The sequence below is a fragment of the Danio aesculapii genome, chromosome 4 (assembly GCF_903798145.1).
Source record: "Danio aesculapii chromosome 4, fDanAes4.1, whole genome shotgun sequence".
NCBI classification, from domain to species: domain Eukaryota; kingdom Metazoa; phylum Chordata; class Actinopteri; order Cypriniformes; family Danionidae; genus Danio; species Danio aesculapii.
The window spans coordinates 40,215,895-40,236,606 of record NC_079438.1 but is presented as its reverse complement, the minus strand read 5'-3'; the positions used below and the strand labels follow the sequence as shown (position 1 = coordinate 40,236,606).

Here is a 20,712-nt window from a genome sequence, read left to right as displayed (position 1 = left end):
TTAAGACAAGTTTCGCTCCATTTCAAAAACAAGAAAAGGCAACGTAGAGGCTACTGATTTCTTAAAACATAATTTATTAAAAAAATCTTATTAAAAAATCCAAGTGCATACAATCTTCACAATCCTTCTTCATTCATATAACACATAAAAAAACACAATCCACAACTACAGGCAAGTTGGAATTTCTCAGTGCTATGTTGTAATATCAAAAATGTAGCTTAGAAAATAGAAAGCTGCAGCACTAACATAAAAAACTGAGAACTAATCAAGTGAAATAAGTTAAATAATTTAGAGAACTAGTCCTTGCATGTGCCATTTTGTTTTGAAATTGATGCATAGAAGTAATAATGCATGGCTTACACATTTCAGAGAATAAATGTCTCAGCCACATCCGTATCTTTGCAGTATTTCAGTTTGTCCATGTTGAGGCAGAGCTTCTCTAGGAACCTCTGGAGCTCCAGGAGATGCAGGTAGTTGGAGTGACAGGAAAGGCCGTTTCTTCTTTGTGCACCGGGGTCTCAGGATTGGGCAGAGGGCATCCCTGTGAGACAGCCAGCTCCTCCAGTGTCCGCAGGAGAGCCTCCAAGTCTATCTGGACCTGCTGTAGGTGCTGAGCTGGAGGAACGTGTAACCGCAAATGCAGGTAACTTAAGTAACTCAAGACAGAACTGAGACCATCAATGGGGTTGTCGATGTCAGGGCCAAAATCAATCTCTGGAGACATCTGGAAGTGCTGTGAAGACAGATTTAGAGTTAGAGATATGCAGAATTTACTCATTGTAATTATCATGTGTATATATGCAGTTTATATTTAGTTATTTGATCATTTAATTAGGTGGTTCATTCGGCTATGGCAACCCCTGATAAATCAAGCCGAAGGAGAATGAATGAATGAATGGTAATTTATTTAGAAAGGCTGTTCAACTGAGAGCCTTTTTTCCCCAACACATTTTTAAACATTACAGTTTCAAAAACTAATTTATTTTTACCATGTTGTCAGAACATCATATTTTGCAAGTTATTTTGCAAGATACAAGTAAGTGCAGATATTTAAAGGCTTCATTAAATCAGTTAATTGGGTTAGCTAGGCAAGATCAGTTAATTAGGCAAGTTATTGGATAATAATATCTTGGTTTGTTCTGTAGCCAAGCAAGAAGAATAATTTCTAATAATTAAAATATTTATTTAAAATTCTTACAAATATTTACAGAAATTGTTACACTTTTATTCCAGCCAAACTAAAAGAAATAAGAGTTTATCAAGAAATAACAACAGTACACAAGTTATTAAGTATATAAACAACTGAATGAGAGAATCTTTATAAAATATTTAAATAGATGGGCAGCACAGTGGCACAGTGGCTAGCACAATCACCTCACAGCAAGAAGGTTGCTGATTCGAGCCCCGGCTGGGTCAGTTGGCTTTTCTGTGTGGAGTTTTCATGTTCTCCCCGTGTTTGCGTGGGTTTCCTCCGGGTGCTCCGGTTTCCCCCACAGTCCAAAGACATGCGGTACAGGTGAATTGAATAAGCTAAATTGTCCGTTGTGTATGTGTGTGAATGCAAGAGTGGATGGGTGTAACCCAGTGATGGGTTGTGGCTGGAAGGGCATCCGCTGCGTAAATATAACATGCTAGATAAGTTGGCAGTTTATTCCGTGGTGGCGACCCCTGATTAATAAAGGGACCAAGCTGAAATAAAATGAATGAATGAATATTTAAATAGATTTCTTGTTTAGTAACACTACAGCGCTTGACATGGATTTTCACCATGTACTTTACTTTGTTTTGTTTCTGCTAACAAGAACAACATCAAGCTGTACTTACTGCCACATTTAAGACATTTTGGCGTAATAAATAAATGAAAAGCAAAATTATATGATACAAAAAGGAAAAAGAAGAAAAAAATCAAGTAAAATGTAATGACAAAATAAAAAAGTACGGTAATTAAAATGATCTCAATCTAAAAAGAAAAATGAACAATGCAAATTAAAAAAATCCCACCAAATACCATAAAAAAAAAACAAAGAAATTATTTTATGCTAATTTATCTAAATGGCAAAAAGCATCAATTTAAACTTCATGCCAACACTAAAACATTTTAGGCTAATTATTTTCTATTCTAAATACCAAAAATACAAAAATATATCAAGCTGTATTGAACGTCAAGCATTAAATCATTTTAGTCTAATAAATAAAACCATTTTCTGCTCAATCTAAATACCAAAATGAAGAAGTATATCCTACTAAATCAAATGCCAACAATAAAAAATAGTAAAATAATAATAATATTATATTTATTAATATATTATTATTATTATTATATTATTATTATATTTTATAACAATAATAAAAAGTGACAACAAGCAAATAAACTCCATATTGAGTCAATTAGGGCTAAAGTTGTTGGTCCCTAAAGATGATTAAAAATAACATATTTTTGAGTTTCACATAAAAAAGTAAGTCATAAGATTTGGAACAACATGAAGGGAATTAAATCGTTGCAAAACATTTACCTCATCCTTGATTTTTTTAATTCGGCTGATGGTGGTTCGGGCAATGATTCGTATCCTGTCTTCGGGAGCCGTGGGTCGACTGATGCTCACGGCCAACAGGGCTGATGTTAACAAGCAAAAAAACATTGAAGACTTCATCTTTCTGCAAAAAACCAAATCAAATAGTGTTTTGTCAAATATTTTGTTGTGCACAGTAGAATATTCAAGTTCAATATGTAGAATACAGTAAAATAATGAATAAAACTAACCTAAACATTACTCATTTACACAACAATTAAATACACTTTAAATAATGTTTTACTCAAACACATGTATTTTTATTTAGTGCACTTTAAAATAAATAAATAAATAAATACACATAGACACGTAGACATTCCTTAGACAAAATAAATGTAATACTATTTTTTTATGTTTAGTTTTTAGTTTATAATTATACATTTTAATTATTAGACAATACAATACCAACATTTAAACTTAAGAATAATTTAAAATAAGCACAATTTCAACTAAAATGTCTGCTTTCAACAATTAGATATGTTTATTTAACCACTAACTCAGCCCGATTAGAATAACTACATTAAAGATTTATGCTAAATCAGTCCCTTAGTTGTGTGTAATTTAAAAAACCAAAGTTCAATGCACTTAAGTTGCTGAGTACAGTCCAATAAGGAATCAAATTACACAATCAAGAAGACTTAAGGTCATATAGTGATGTATGGTGCCCATGTTGACAAGAATGAGTGAGTGCTTACCTCTGGTGTGTTGATGTGCATATTGAGAAACTCAAGCAGGAATCTCCCTTTTTATAGCTGTGGATGATTGACTCATTGCTCCAGTGAATCACCCTGACGCCGGTCTGCTCTGGTTCACCCTTGTGTCCATCATGAACTTGAAGAGTAGAGAAGACCCTTTCAACAAGTCCGAAACATCAAACTCAGGGGCTCCAGGTAAGGACACTTCCAGTAAAGTTGTGGTTAATAAATCTCTATAAATGACAGCTGGGCCCCACGTGTAGTAGAGGGAGTTTGTTTTCACTTTAAGGCTGTATATGTCAATATATTGACCTTTTATAGGACCTTATCTTTATTTGTCATGTTGATATGCATACATTAAAGTTTGGATATTTATGGGGCTTGAATTTTTTATTTGTTCAGAGATTAAGAACAACTTTTACCACAAAAAAATTGTCTTGTTCGCTTAAGTGTTGTTTTGTATACACAGTCAATGAAATTATCGGCACTTGTACCAGAGTAATATTTATTAAATTAATGATTGTGGTTTTTGTGATGTGGTAAAACAATGGAAAGAATCTAGTACTTATAGTGGACCCTTCAACTTTATTTATGCTTCATATAATAGAAAAATAGTGTAGACTAGAATAGAAATGATAGAAAATGATGTGAATAATTAGTCAGCAAATTTTATATTTGTTTTATGCGTTGACTCCACTCTTAATTAACTGTGATATGGTGATATTTTACAATTATGACGTCTTTATTGGCTATGGAATGTTTTATGCAGTTATATGAATGGTAAATGTGCTGCACATTTAAAATGAATAGTAACTATATGAAATTTAGTATAAATATAATGTAAGTGACAAACTTATTTAACACAGATAAATGTTGATAAATGCAGATATACAAAATATGGATATACAAAATTTAAAGGGAAAAACTTCAAATATCAAATATACAAAAATTTTAAAGGAAAGGGAAACTCTTGGCTTAGTTTTTGCAAATAAAAACATGCAGTAATATACAGAACATATATTTTAATTTATCACAGAAGTGGGGTGGTATTCCTTATTTGTGGACAGGTATGCTTCTAATAGCTGGCCTCCATTATTCACATTCCCATAAACCTCACTCCCATCTGAGTCACAATACCAGTGTAACAGTTTCTGTGTTCTACTCTCAATCTTCAGTATCTTAAGATCAGCAAAGTAAGTTTTAATTGCATTGCTCCTATTACCTGAATCTCACTAATCCCCACTAAACCTTCCTCCTATATGTGCACTTAATGCAGTTTAAAACACAGCCTCCAACATCAGTTGCCCGTAACCTAAACCTTACTCCCATATGGGTCACGGCACCAATTAAACTCACTTAAACTTTGTGAGCTGACGTTTAAGCTGATGTCTTTGTGGGGATTTCACCATTAAGTCAAAGGTTTAGAATAATATAAGTTATACATTTTATGTCAACTAATTTCCTTTAAGAAATTAAATCGGGGAGCTTGTATGTGGTGCTATTTACTTAAGTTGATGGTCTCTCCATTATACTTGTCTCAAAAAGGGTTTCAAGTCTCAAGATAACAATCGGGTATAATTATTACAGGTGTGGATTACATAGAGGCTTGAATTTCATCAGAGCATTTTAATTACCTGTGTTCCTGAGAGTCGTGGAGCTAGCTGATGTTGTCAGTTCATAGTGTCGCTTTTGTGTTGTCAGATCAGCATTCTTCGCAGTGTCCTTATCGCCTTCCTCCCATGCAAAGCCTGATGGGAAAACAGAGCATACAAGGCTGAGAATGAAAGTTATGACTGAAAGAGCTGAAAAACAAGAACATTTCCTAACCCAGTTATGTCAAACAGATTTCTGCAGTATTCCGGGCCAGACTTCAGTGGCATCAGAGTTGGCATCTCATTGTGCAATTATGAAGACTTGACTTTCATGTTTGAATGCGCACAGCCAACTCCACTGTGACAGAGCTTCATTACAAATCAGAAACAGAAACCTTATCTTTGTGACCAAGCAGGATTATCAAACTAATCCGAAAAACTTATCCATGAGAAAAAACTGGGTTGTGTTTCAAACCCTCACACACCTTACCAAGACTGAAAATGGACATGACACAATGAGGCCAAAGTGTTTAATATCTAGTCATCGGTCAAAGATTCCCACAGATCTTAATGAAACAGCTTGTTGTATTAACTGCCACACATCATGCCTCTAGATTTGTTACATTCTTTCTTAATAGACCTTGAGATGGATTGTTTACATTCTCAAATGTGTAACTATGCAGACGTTTGGACATACTTGTCTATATGGACTCTATGTATGGATGTGCAGCATCAGTGTGTACCCTACAGTAAGCTGAGGGTATAAACCTTTCACTGCCTATACAGAAAAAGAAAACATATGATGTTCAGAGTGTTTATCTTTCATTGTAACTGCATAATATCTGCATGATCCTGGTTCTTTTTGTATATTTTCAGCATGCTTGTTTCAGGTCTGATCACAGCAGATCTTCATTGTAGTGCTGAAACAAACTCTCATTAGCATGAATAATGAGCTATGCACCAAACCAAGCAGGAAGTCTACAGAAGGACAGTGTGTGTGCGCGCGTGTTTGTGCACAGCTCTACATATCCTCTCTTGGCAGGAATTCACTCAAGCAAACCATCAAGCATCACTTGGTCACCACTTGATTTCATCATTGTCTGTGAGAGAAAAATACAGGTCTATCTATTCAGCCAGGCAGCCAGCCTTCCATATATTTCTTTATCTATCCATCCATCTGTATCTTAATCCATTCATCCCATTTGTATCTATCCATCTGTATCCATCCGTCCATTCACATAGATCCACAAATCAATAAAATATATTATCATCTGCATTCATGATATCCATGCATTAGTTTAAATCTACGCATGCCAATACATTTCAGCTGTACTACATATAGGGTGGGTGTAAAGTAATTAGGCATCAAGAATGGGTAATTAAATACATACTTCTAAAAACTTTTGTGGTTGAAACCTGTATTATTGACAAAATATGAAACCTTATTTACTGTCATCTACTTTATTTAGAGACTGTTTTATCATGACTTCATATATGGTATATATATGGGTATATATATGGGTATATATATATATATATATATTATATATATATTATGGGTATATATATATATATATATATATATATATAATATATATATATATATATATTCATTTGCTGTTGTATCATTCGTATCAATAGTAATAATCGTTACCCTCAAAATCTTGTCTGTCTCTTCGCGGGTGATTTAGAGATTCAGACTCTTTCACCAGCTGTGTTCAAATGAAGCGTCAAACGTCCACTATCCCTCTCTGCCAGAGCCACAGATCCTCATTAGATGATAAGAAATGTTCTCTCAGTGCTAGTTATTCATCTAAGCAACCCTCTTTACCTTCATCATCCACCCCTCCTCCTCCTCTTTCCCTGCTCTCCATTAATAAAGATGGAATTAGATCAGAATTTGTAATTTTGACCCTGCACAGTGTGACATATATCACATAATCTCTCTCATGAGGCGGAATGTGTATGTAAGAGACTGAGTGAGTGTGTTGTTTGTCTGGGAGATTTTCAACACAATTCAGTGTGTTCAAGAGAAAAAAAAAAATAGCCCAGTCTGAATTCATTATAAACAGGATTTTAGGGCAACATCAGCAAACATTTTCTCTCCATTTGGATTTAGTAATGACAGTAATGAGCTGGTTAGTCTAGACCTTTTGAATCATGGACACTATTGAAATTATAGTAAGTTAAATCCTTCTAGGGTATTGTTGTGAATGTGTGTTCTGTCCTCTGTATCCACAACACAGCCGGACAACATAGTACACTACACATTTCAGCTGTGTTGCATGACAACAATCACGCTGTACCAGTCTGAGAGTCATACCTTGACAGCTGTTTAGTGATGATACTGATACGCTACTGAAATAACTAGCATGCCAGCAATCAAAAAGTGAAATGATTATTTGGTTGACAAGAATGTCATTCACTCAACCATGTTGCTATGGGAATCTGCATTGCTTCCATGATAAGCATTTTTTTTGTTTTAAAAGTGATGTGAGATGATTTGTGTTTTGGTAGACAATAGGTGGTTGGCCACACTTTAAGCCAAAAAGTCTATATAAATCAAGGTTTTTTTTATACCTCATAAGCAAATGGTTCTCACAAAGGAAATTGGCAGGCAAATTTTACCTAAGCCTCTCCACCCCATTTCATTCCATTAAAATATTTGTTTCAAAATGAATGCTAGGACTGTAATTTGTTAAAACAACTGTAATAAAGTGATTGTTAGACAATTTAAACTCATTTAGATTAAATGTATATGAATTCATTAATATTTTTATTTATAGTTTGCATTTGTAAAGTGCAATAATTATATGAATGACATTGTAATGACATTGTGTTCTGGAAACACATTACTGTAACACATAGTATTACTGTAATTATATTGCAAAGCATTAATCAGAACAAGCTATTCCCTTTTGTATGGGATGATACTAGTAAATAAATTTCAGAAAGAATAAAAAATCTTAAATGGAAAAATTTGGGAAAAATTTTATTGAATAGAATTTCTATTTTTATTTTACTGTATTATCTATAATCTACTATATACTGTAGTAATCAAAACAATTAGTTTCTACTTTTTAAGCTTTTACTTTTAAACTTTAACCAAAAAAAAGTGTGTGTCTCATGACGCAGACTGTTTTCATATACTACACAGTCTGGTTTGCTTGTTTCCTCTATCTCTATTTCATCACTCCTCTCTTTGCTGTGTTATGTTTTCTGCTCTTTCCCAGTCCTCCATCCTCCTCCTCCTCTCAGTGTGGTAATTGACCTTACTCTGAGCTCCAGTGTGTTTCTGAGGTGGGGATTTGCAATTTGTGGCTGCCTGCACCTCCAGAAGACAAGGTGACCCAAACATTAGTCAATAATTTGCTGTTTCTTACACACACACATACCTTGCCACAAAGTCGCAGTGCATGCTCTTTAAATCAGAGCCCTGTTACTATATGGCCTTGCATAGGCACATAGAAATCTTATTTGAGCAAGTTGTTGCTAAATTTACTCTATTTAAAAAGTATCACAATGAATTTTTAATAAGGTCCAATTAACGTATGCTAGTGCAACTAAATTAAGTACTTAGTAGCAACTTAATGTAACTAGTCATATATTAGTATTAGTAAAGTATAGTATTAGTGCTTAATTTCTAGACACTGAAATGTACCTTTAAGGTAACTATATGGACCTTTTAGGTACAAAAATTTATATTTTAAACAGACCAGTGACAACCTGTGTCCCTTTTTTCCCTCAGAGTGTGATATAGTATATATCAATCTTACTTGACATTAGTTAAAAAATGTAATTGTAAATTGTTTTATTATTTATCATTGTCTTTTAACATTAACAAATAGAACCAGTGTTAAGTGTTATCCTAATTTGTTTCTTAAATGCTTTAAATAGCTTTATTCTAATGAATGTCAGTAAAATGTTTATAGATTGGCTTACAATTTAAACAGGCTGTGCTAAATACAGCCTACTAATTATACAAATTTTACCTGAAAGGTCCATATACCTTAAAGGTACATATACCTAATTTCTAGATGCTAAAATGTACCTTTAAGGAGTCAATATGGACTTTTTAAGTACAAAAATGTACCTTTTTTCTGAGATTGTAATATAGCACATATTAATGTTAATTGACGTCAGTTAAAATTTTATTGCACATTATTTATTATTTATTATTGACTTTATATGTTTTTGGTTAATGTATTAGGAAAAATTGACATGTACAGAACATCAGTTAAGACTAATAAATGCTTTATAAATATTTTGCTATTATTTAACATTAACATAAAGAACAAATGTTAACTGTTATCACAATTGTTTCTAAAATGCTTACTTTAAAATAGCTTTCCTCTAATATATGTCAGCAAAAAGGTTTATAGGTTTATAGATTGGCTTACAATTTAAATATGCAGTGCTAAATACAGCAATGAACACTTCATTCATTGAAATCTTTTCCTTTAATTGTGTGTTCATTTTCTGAACTATTTTAATGATTGAATTAAATTAGTAACAAAAATCATGACCAATGAAATTATTAAGTTTACATAATTTGAGAATAAAATTTTTTTTGGAAATTATTTTGAAATATTAAGCTGAAAAGTCTGTTTAAATATAACATTGAATTCTGTTTATCCTGTTCTGTTTATCCTATCCTCACAGACACAAGTGCATGTATGATTTGATTAAGTGTGAAGCACTACATTTGAATTATTCATTTAGAATTCACCTAATTCAATGACATTGTGTGTCTTACAACCAATTGCATTCTTCTGATTAAGTTCTTCCATTCTGTCTGCTGTTTCCGCATATATAAACCTTCGATACAATCAAAATTCTGTCAGAACCTCCAGATTTGCGGCACGTCACTGTTTAACAGTACTGTAATAAATCTCAGCGATAAACCAGGTGCCGTGGTTGGTAACAGCTCTCAACGCCTCATATCTATTCCTCAGCACTTCCGCCATCTGAAAAGATTCCACAAGTTTGGACGGAAAGGAAAAGAACAGAAGGCAAGGAAAAACATGTCTCCGGGAGCCAAGATAGCTTGAAAGAAAACATAAGACTGAAGAGCTAATGAGACTTATGGCTGGGAGAAAAAAACAGACATGCCCAGTAAACGTCAGGAGAGGCCTATTACTGCGATTGAGGATAGATAGAGCGAATTGAGAAAAGGAGACTAAATGTTTGAGAGAGGCATGCTCAGCATCTGTGAACAGGCGGTGCGGGAAAACATCGTCCAGAGATTCACTGGCTCTGCTGACTTTGCCATTGGAATACTGATCATATACCGCCCCAACTGGCTACTTCTCTAGTGCAAATCCAATGCTTACTGTACACACTCTGTCTGTTTCAACGTGCTCCCTTAGCTGTAGAAATCAACACAGCCTTGTCAATACTGGATAGCATGCTTAGCTAGCTCACATCACCACTGCTATGTGTGGGCATAGATATCTGGAGAGTTCTGTGTGTGTGTGATCAGCTTAGAAGTCTATATTGATTCTTCTGGGTGGTATCTTGATCTTATACAGCTAGATTTTCTTTTTGATGATTTAATTGTTTCCAAACTTGGATGAAAATGGAGGATGGCAGCTATGATTTCAGTAACAATCTGTTGTGTTTTGGGTACAACCCAATGATGTATAGATATAACTATAATGTTATTTGTTTAAGCCACATAATTAAAAGTTTTAAGTATTATTTTTAAAAAGCAGTATATTATGATATTCTAGATTGAACCTATATCTCATAGGGTAATGAACAGAAACCAACTGTAATGGGGCAGAACCTGTTACATCAGATGGATGACATTCCCTTCACTAATATTGACAGCAGTTTGCATGTCTGAGGAACTCAGGGGCTAGTAATCAATTCATCCGCCTCATTGATTACACTGCTAACCCTTTAATTGGTAATCAATGAGGCCTTGGCAACTCATTTAAAACTAATTTTCACCTTAAGCAGAGGTTGAACAATGAGAACCAATGAACAAACCCTGCCTACTCATTAAAGGTCAAATTGTATCATCTTAAATCATATGCTTGGGTTTGTAAGGATTAAACTTACTCTCCTGCTGGCATGGTGGGGAGTGGAATCTTGGGCCAAAACCTTGTACATTTCCATTTCTGTTGAACTTGTGGTCTGCTCTCTACCCATGTAAATCCATCCAGAGTCTTCTCAGTTGGCTCAAAAGTTGTCCATTCTGGTTTGAGGCTGTATTTGTTGTCTCCAGTGTATTTTGTCTAGAATGAGTGACAGTGGTCTCAGATGATCAGTAGATACTTCCGGCTTGGGATCTGCTAGTGTTACGAAATGTGTGGTTTGAAATGAAATTCTCTGTTAGTTCTGATGTTGTTGATGGCGTGTCTGTGGGTTTGATTTGGTCAGTGTAAGAGTTCATGGTTTCCCGTAAACCATTTCTCAATGTACCATTCTGAGTGATGCTGGATACTCTGAGCAGTGGATAGAGTGTATGTTTGTGTTTCTGGTCTAGTAATCTGAGGAGATGTTGTTTGTGGTGTTTTCGATGTGCTTTGCCATTATTCGGAGGCCAGAGATCAAGATCATAGCTATGATCGAGGATGGAAGGAGGTGGCTCAGAGCTTTGTAATTGCGGTTTGTTCCTGAGTAGTGGATCTGTTGGCAGTTTTCACTGATTTTAAAGGCAGCAGGGTGCCTATCTGGACAGTGCTGCTTTGAAGCTCCTCTATTGTGGTTGCAGTCGGCTGGTATTTTAGGGTGGTTAAGTCCTCTGAAGATAGAGTATAGTCTTGTGTAGTTGCTTCTGGAAGGGTCAAGCTCAACTTTGTTCCCGCAGACTCTCTATCCCTGTTGAAATATTGAATGATCCCAAACCAAGTGATGGAGGTTTCCAGTTTGGCAAGTAGGGCAGCCCCCACCTTTGGAGTCTGCCTTGGTTTGGGCTGTTGGTTTTGGCCCATTCCCACTGAAAAACCCATTGACTGAGCTGAAGAGAGAGAAGACCACAAGAGTCCGTACAGAAGCAGGCATTCTGCCCTCTAATGTCGGTCACGGGCCACTGCTCACATGGTGTCTGACTTCCAGAGGAATGCCCACCAGGTGCACCGGACTTTGGCAGCAAATAACCTAAAGCAGAGACACAAAAACACATGAAGGGCTTCTCAGTCAGGTACAGTAAGTTGGATTATAGAGTTTTTTTCCATTGCACATTTACAGTATTTGGACCAGTTCAGGTCTCAAGTTTAGTAGTCTCATACCAACCCTACTTCCTTCTGTTGTGGGCCTCAACTCCCCCTTGACAGAGCAATTATAGAGGCAGGGCTCTTTAAGAATACTAATGGGAGACTAGAGGTTCCTTTGTGGCTGGGTATGTATATATGGGGTGGTGTAGTAGGACGTATGGGGGCCCAGTTTCTTTGTGGAGCTGTGGGCTAATTTGGAGTATAACGCTGATGGCCTGTAGCCTCAGTGATGAGGAGGTGAATATGATGGAATTTCACTTGGAATGGAGTGAGACTTGGATGTTTTTTTCTTTCTTGCCACCCCCGCATCCCTCTCTCTCTCTCTTATGCAATTGATTTGTTCTCGAGACTGCAATAAACTCTCTACTCTCCCACTGGGAATAGCATTGGTTGTTTTGGGTCAGTAAATAGCAGGATAAGTATTTTTGAAATTCTCTTTCATTTCCTTTCTTTCTGTCACCCAATTGTGTCTTATCCAATCTCCCGATGCCATCTGTATCACAGAAATGGCCTCACCTCAGAGTCTTTTTAAAGGCTGAACTCCTTCCTCATGGCTAACATGATGTTTGCTTACTAGATTAGATCAACTAACTGGCTCAGGATAATGGGTTGAAAAGAGATGGATGGATTTCAGGTTTGTCCTTTGTGAGAAAAATGTAAAAATCAGTTACAATCTATAGATGCACATCACCTTTGTGATCATTTATTGATTATTGGTTCCAGGGGTATTAAACAATTAAGAGTCAAAAGGCATCTACAGCAGCCCTTTCATGCAGTTTAAAGAGCCGTGGATAGGTGATGGTTCTTCACACCCTAATAGCAGTCATTAAGTTAAGTGGTCTAAATCTAATATTGTTATATAATTTCTAGCATAAATGGGAGGCCTAAAAGAAAAATGATTTAAATGATCTGTAGCAATCACAGCTAGCTTGCAATTGCTAGCCTTTCCCAAAATTCCCAAACATTACTTAAATAGCTCGTGCCAAAACCTAAAAAGCTAACAGCAAATTTACAAACATGAATGCATTTCAGATTGTCCAGAATTCTTTATAAAATATAAGTTTCCGGTGTCCTGTCCTGTTTTATCATACCCATCAATTTATGCTACCAACACTGTATATGAATGGTTCTAAGGTTGGGTTAGAGATTACAGTAGGTAGGTTAGATCAATATTACAGCTTCATGTCACAAAATTTGATGGGTAGCATATTGCATCATCAAAATGTGCTACCTACTTTTTGAATGGGACGTAGGACAATCTGACAAGGTAGGACAAATCGACGGAACTCTGGTCACATGATGTATGCATTGGCGCCAAATAGATAGGGAGGAAATGTAAGTTATATTGTAATCAAAATGGCACTTATGCTTATTTTAATGCTGAAAACTATATTAAGATTGTTAAACCAACATATAAAAGATGTCTTATGTGACACGAATCTTGTGCTCCAGACTCTTCGCAGAGACTGTACAGTAGAGGTAATGACATTGTACATCTTTCCATCAAGATTGTGTATTTTCCAGAGCCACAGAAATTTATTAGCTTTGTATATACGTGTTTTTTGCTATACGTGTGCAAGTAGCTGTTGACTTGCATTAATGAATCAAAAATGACAAACATTTCAATTAAAATGTATGTTTAACTGATGGAAAGGGTAAGTAAATCAACACCAACTTTTGATTGTTGGTTATCCTTCTGGTAAAATGTGGAAGTTAATTTGATGCGCAAACTCAAGTGCTTCATGGGTGTTCTCTAGCTTGTTAAGTGTACATTGGTTGTACGCGTGTTATTGCGGTGCGTCATGGGATTGATTGAGTGCACTTCAGAACAACCACTATGGCTTCACACACGCTCTACAATGTCTTCTTTTTCAAAAAGGGGACATCTTAAGGGTAGAGGGGGCCATTTCAGATACAACCATAGTCATTATGGTCATCACTAGTCATACGGTTTTACTTGTTACCACACACCACCTGTTCTGAGTGAAGAGAGTCCCGTCTTCAACAACATCACCATTAAACCCCAGCATTACTAAAAGCATGATTTATCAAACCATTTATCAGACGCTATACACTTTGCTTTCTCTGCCTACACTTTTGTCTTTCACACCTTCTGAAACGTTTATTTCACAGGAAACAGTTGTATCGGTGCTAAATGCCTCAGTAAGTCAGACCCCACAGGAGCTTGTTAAACAGCATCACAGACGCTGTTGTGTGGATCTGTCAGAGTCTGTGCCAAACCGGAAACCTAAATGACTGTATAGCGTCAAGCTTTACTATTAAACCCCCTTTCTTCTTTCCCCATCTCTATCCATTTCTCTCACCCTCTTTCATTGTCATTTTGTTCCACCATGCGTGGCAAAGAAAGGGCTGCCAGTGCAGGATGTAATCGCTCAAGCTGAAAAAGGGAAAAAGAGGAGAGCTACTTCTGATTTAACATTACACATTTGGTCCTCGTCTAAAAATGTAGTCTTTCCTTCATAACAAAGCTCCTGGATCACACCAATCCTCCAAAGCAAAACATAATTCTTACACTCATAATATGGATCATTAAAATTGTCACAATTTAATTTTTTTAATTCTTTACTTAAATTTTTTGTTAACTGGTATAAAAGATCCAGAATTTGCATTGGATAAACACCAAAAGTATTATTATTATTAATGATATCATCATCATTATTATTATCATTATTATTATTATTATTATTATTATTATTATTATTATTATTATTATTATTATTATTATTATTATTAATGCCCTGTACAACCAGCAGTCAACTTTATCAAATGAAATGGGTTAACTCAAGATTGACTGAAAGTTAATTATACTCGTTTGAAAAGAGTTTTGAACTCCGTATTGAAGGAAATTAGTTAATAAATACCTCATTACTTCAACTTAAATGGAGTAAGTTTCACAGTACTCATATAGATAATTTTTTTTTTAACTCAAATGGTTTGTAGCAGAACCACTTTCCTTAACGATTTGAGTTGCCTTAACTTATTGGGTTTTACAGTTCTCAGTTGGTTTGAGTTCTCTTCATTTTTTGGGTTTTACTATGCTCAAATTGCTTTATTTACTCAAATGAAGTAAGTTCACAGTATCCTTAGGATTAGTTTTTAAACTTAAATGGCTTGTTGCAATCGGTTTCCTCAAATGGTTTGAGTTCACCTTAACTTTTTGGGTTCTACAGTGTAATAATAATATAATAATAATAATAATAATAATAATAAATGTTTATCTATCTATCTATCTATCTATCTATCTATCTATCTATCTATCTATCTATCTATCTATCTATCTATCTATCTATCTATCTACACACACACACACACACACACGCACGCATGCACGCACACACGCACACACGCCACACACGCACACACGCACACACGCACACACGCACACACGCACACACACACACAAACTAATGCTTATTCCAAAATATTTCCCTTTACTTTACATTAATATAGTATTTTAAATGTGAAACACATGGTTTTATTGGATCTTTTGTTTTAGCTGTTATATACTGTAATGAGTTTAGTGCAGCATATTATTTACAGTAAATAACTGAACTATTCTGCCACATATGATTCTCATTGACAGCTTTATTGATCACTAAGATATGATTGACTAAGATTTAAGTTTTTTTTAAATTGCAAAAATAGCTTAAATGTAGCTAAGCTACTTTTGCCATGTAGCTTTTAGCTTAGCTTGTTACATTTCCCAGGGTGTAGATCTTAGTGTAGTTAAGCTACATTTTAAGTAGAGTAGCTAGTACTTAGCTTACTACATTTTTCAAGTAGCTTGCCCAACACTGCTTAGCAGTAAATGAATGTGCAGTTTTGATATTGAAATAATTTATGACTTTTACATCATACATGCCTGTTTATATTGACCACATGTTTTATATACATTTTTATAATATTATTAGAATTATATGGTTAGCTAAATTTATCATGTTTATTTACTTCCAGTTGTTACCAACCATCATTTATACACTTAATTTCTGATCCAATGTAATAATTGTAAGCTATCAAGATAAGACAAAAAAATCATGTCAGTAAAGTTTGTGTATTTTAACTTTTTGAAGTTAAACAGGTTTTCAACAAATTTTTTAAGTTACACAAAGTTAACTTAGGGGCGTCACGGTAGCGCAGGGGGTAGTACAATCACCTCACAGCAAGAAGGTCGCTGGTTCGAGTCCTGGCTGGGTCAGTTGGCATTCTGGTGTTCACGTGGGTTTTCTCCGGGTGCTCCAATTTCGCCCACAGGTCCAAAGACATGTGGTATAGGTGAATTGGATAGGCTAAATTGTCTGTAGTGTATGTGTGTGAATGAGTGTGTATGGATGTTTCCCATTGATGGGTTGCAGCTGGAAGGCATCTGCTGCGTAAAACATATGCTGGATAAGTTGGTGGTTATTCCGCTGTGGTTGCCCTTGATTAATAAAGAAACTAAGCCGAAAAGAAATGAATGAATGAATTCAAGTTAACTTAATATTTTAGTCATTAGGATTAATGTAAGTTGAGATGACTAGAACAGTTAATTTGAGTCAACTAAAAAAAGTTTAGTCCGCAAGAATGTTTTACAATGTACATTTAATGGTTAAACTTGATTCTTCAAAAGAACTAAAAAATCCATATAAGAGAAAGTGGTTTCATTCAAATCTTCAAAAGAAACAATCTTATTATACGATAACGATTTAATTTAGGTTTTCATTCATGTATAAAACCAACACACAAGACAAATCTCATTGGTTCTTGCAGAAAGACATTCATTTTCATGATCATATTGAAGACATTCATGATCATATTGAAGCATCAGAGATTTTGTTCAATATGTTTTCAAAGGGAGCACAGAAATCATTCAGATTTGATTAAAAATATCTTCATTTGCTTCCTAAAGATAAAAATTAACCTGAGTCGATCAGAGTAAAAATCCCACTTAATCAAAAGAAGAAAAGACCTGAATGAAGCCATCAGGGATCTGTAAGGTTGTAAGATCGGAGTCGGGTCAAAGTCTCCTTCACACACTATACTGTACACATGTGTAAAGGTGGTCTAGCACTGAAGATCTTCTTAAATGTTGACAGATCGTTATGATATCAATTACTTTAACAGTCCTCTAGACGTGCATGACGGGCTGTGGGAATCACTGGCTCGCGCCTTTGATTTATTCACCAACCGTTCAGGCTCTTATCATACAGACAATATGGGGGAAGGGATATTTATGACTGCAGCCATAAAAAAAACACACAAATGCCAATAAAGGGGTTTTCCTTTAAACACAGTCTAAAGGTTTTTAGAGGCAGCGAAAGTCATTAGCTTAACCTTAACCTCGAATTAACCCAACCATGAACCAGAGCAGGCATGGTCTTTTGCATCATGACCTAAATGCAGCATAGACCTAACATACAAAGTCTCAGACAATTTAGCGCTGGTTAACCAAAACATAAAAACAGAAATACAACCTAGATCTAAACTACAAAGCGTTTTAACAATAAAATAGCTTAAACAAGGATTTAAGGGATTTGAGGCTACACAGGAAAAAAAAAAAGTGTAAACATTTTTTGGACAACTTAAATTTCAGAAAATTGGCAAGTAATGCTTTAAATTAAACATGATTTTATGAAGTAACTTTTATTTTAAAAATGTAAAAAACTTGTTTTTGTGTGCACTTAGCTGAAAACATCCCCATGTTAACAAAATTACAGTATTTGAATGTTTTTCTTATTTTTTATTATATACATATTTCATATACAAGATGTCTCGTTTTGTGTCCACAAAGTACATTTTCTAAAGTAATAGTATACATTAAAAGCACACTGAATTTACTAAAATGTTAAATAACAAATTAAGTAATATTCCACTGCTATTCATCCTAACTTTGTTTATGCAAAAAAGAAATAACAATTATCTACATTTTACTTTAATGAAATAAATAAAAGCAGTAATTCATTCATTCATTTTCCTTCAGCTTAGTCCCTTTATTCATCAGGGGTCACCACAGCGGATTGAACCGCCAACTTATCCAGCATATTTTTTACACAGCAGATGCCCTTTAATCTGCAACAGTACTGGGAAACATTAATACACACTCATCCATATTCATACACTCTGGCCACTATTTCTTTGGGCTGTGGGGGAGGAAACCAGAGGACCACCCATGTGAACATGGGTAGAACATGCAACCTCCATACAGAAACGTCAACTGGCCCAGCCGGGGCTCAAACCAGCGTCCTTTTTGCTGTGATGCAACAGTGCTAACCACTGTGTCACCCCGAAAGCAATAATTGATCTTTCAAAATGTTATTGTATTTTAAATGATAAAAAACCTTGCTTACGATTATGAAAATCTAGTGGTTTAAGGGATTTACAATAATTTAAAAACACTAAAAAACTACTTTCTTAAAATGAGCTGAATTGTCACAATGCTTGAGTTTTTTGGCACAGCTTTATTGTTTCATGTTAATTCCACTTAAATTTGTAAAAAAAAATAAAATAAATTAAGTTAACTTTGTGTTGGGAAAACATGAAGGAATTGTGTAGATTTATTTTACAGTGCATTGGACTATTATTCTGCAATATTTAAAATAATATTAGTATGTTAACTAATTATTATTATAAATATGCTTAACAAGATTTTGGGGAGTAAAAACTATGGCTACACTGAATGACATATTAGTGGGTGTCTTATACTACTACTACTACTACTATTATTATTATTATTATTATTATTATTATTATTATTATTATTATTATTATTAATTTATTTTAAAGTGAAACATCTGTTGAGCTGATCTTATCAATTTGAATCCCCAATTAAACTGTAAATCGCACAGATGAACAAAACAACAACATCACACCTCCGTTTTGCAGTCTCTCCATTATAGTAACTACAGTACATGAGTAATAATTATATAACCTTATATTCATATACAAAAATATATTCCATATTATAACAATTAGGCATATTTACATTAATTGAAATATATTTTAGTTTAATAAGCAATTTACATTTGCATTATTATTATTATAAGAATGCAAGCCATTTTATGTCCATTTGTGTCCATGTTAAGTTGCATTTACAAAAGTGTTTGTAAATGTATTAAAAGGATATTAAATGCCAGAAAAAGTCTTCTCTGATGTTTCAAATAGGTAAAAATATCAATATATTGGTGAAATCATGTTCCGGTGTCATTCAGAATTATTATTATTAATTTTATTTTTAAAAGTGAAACATCTGTAGAGATGATCTTATCAATTTGAATCCCCCATTAAACTGTGCAACGAACAGTACGTGGTGAATTAAAAACAATAAAATCAAACCCACATCCAGCATCGTTTTATCAGAACACCCTAAATCACCCCAAATCGACTGATTTGATGGAGAGCCGAACGTGTTGTTATTTTACATACCTCCTCCCCTTCCCTTACACTGAAAATGCTGAACTCAATAATGTTGACTCCATGTACACACTCATTTTCCACAACAGTGGCTCTCATGTGCCGTCACACTGTTCATTAACATGGCGTTATCATGCTGCAGGCCTGTATGGATCAATCCACGCATGTTTACACTACATATGCATATAAATTGATGAATATAATGTCCTGATTATGATTTTGTTTCGCACCCAGCCTTTAAATATCAATGCTGGGTGATTTAATCTATCCTCTGCTCGCAGGAGGATAAAAATATTCACAAACATGTTGATTTGTGATGTTTATGGATCAAAATCTGTATACATTTCAGACATCATCAACGCATTCCTTAGCAACCTGTTGACCTTTTTGACCATAAACACTTCAGCAAATTCATTTCCAAATGTTGCAAACGTTTTTCACCATCTTGGCACATCCATGATATTTCTCCTCAGGAGGACTTGATTACACTTGGCTGTGAAAACGTGATTAATGACCTGTCAAGCTAATGTTTTTGTGGGCTTTTCTCTGAAAGCATCCGGATCACCTGATTATCTGAAAACGCACGGGCTGCTATACACCGGCTGCCTTTACCATGGTTACTGAAACAGCAGCCGAATGCATCCGAATCTGCCAGATTTTCCCCTCACCACACATATGTGAATGTGTGAAGGGGTATGACATTGTTCACAGTCACCCGGTATAGCGCAGCATAGAGCAAATACAGATGTTTATAGACCTGACACACACGTTTCACACTGAGACTGTCACATTTATACACCGACATAAGGATATTCAGCCATCTGCAGTGAGGCTGTAGCTTCTGCATTCCTTTGCAAGATGAAGGAGAGAATAATAAACTTACCCTTTCTCCCCGAGGAGAAGAAGAAAACAAATCCAGAAGAGCCACCAGCACTGTACTGCAGGAGAACGAGATCTGTCTCTGTGCGCGTGTGTGTGGGAGAGAGATCGGTTTTGCTCTCTCTCTCTCACTTGTTCTCCTCTCCTCCCCTCGTTCTCTCGGCTGCATCAGTAGTCTAGTGGCGGATTCAGATGCACAATATCTGGTCACACCTCGCTGAGCATATTGTTAAAGAGTAGAGGGCAAGCACCCTACAGCAGGCAGTCGTCAAAGAATTAGGCAACCTACACAGAAGAAAAAATATACATGGTCAAAAACACACAATGAATGCATAAAACCTACATG

General features: G+C 35.1%; 1 pseudogene; it reads right to left on the bottom strand.

Moving 5' to 3' along the window:
- Positions 1 to 260: 260 nt before the first annotated feature.
- On the bottom strand, positions 261 to 11,868 carry LOC130223523 (uncharacterized; annotated as a pseudogene).
- Between the last annotated feature and the right edge of the window lie 8,844 nt (positions 11,869 to 20,712).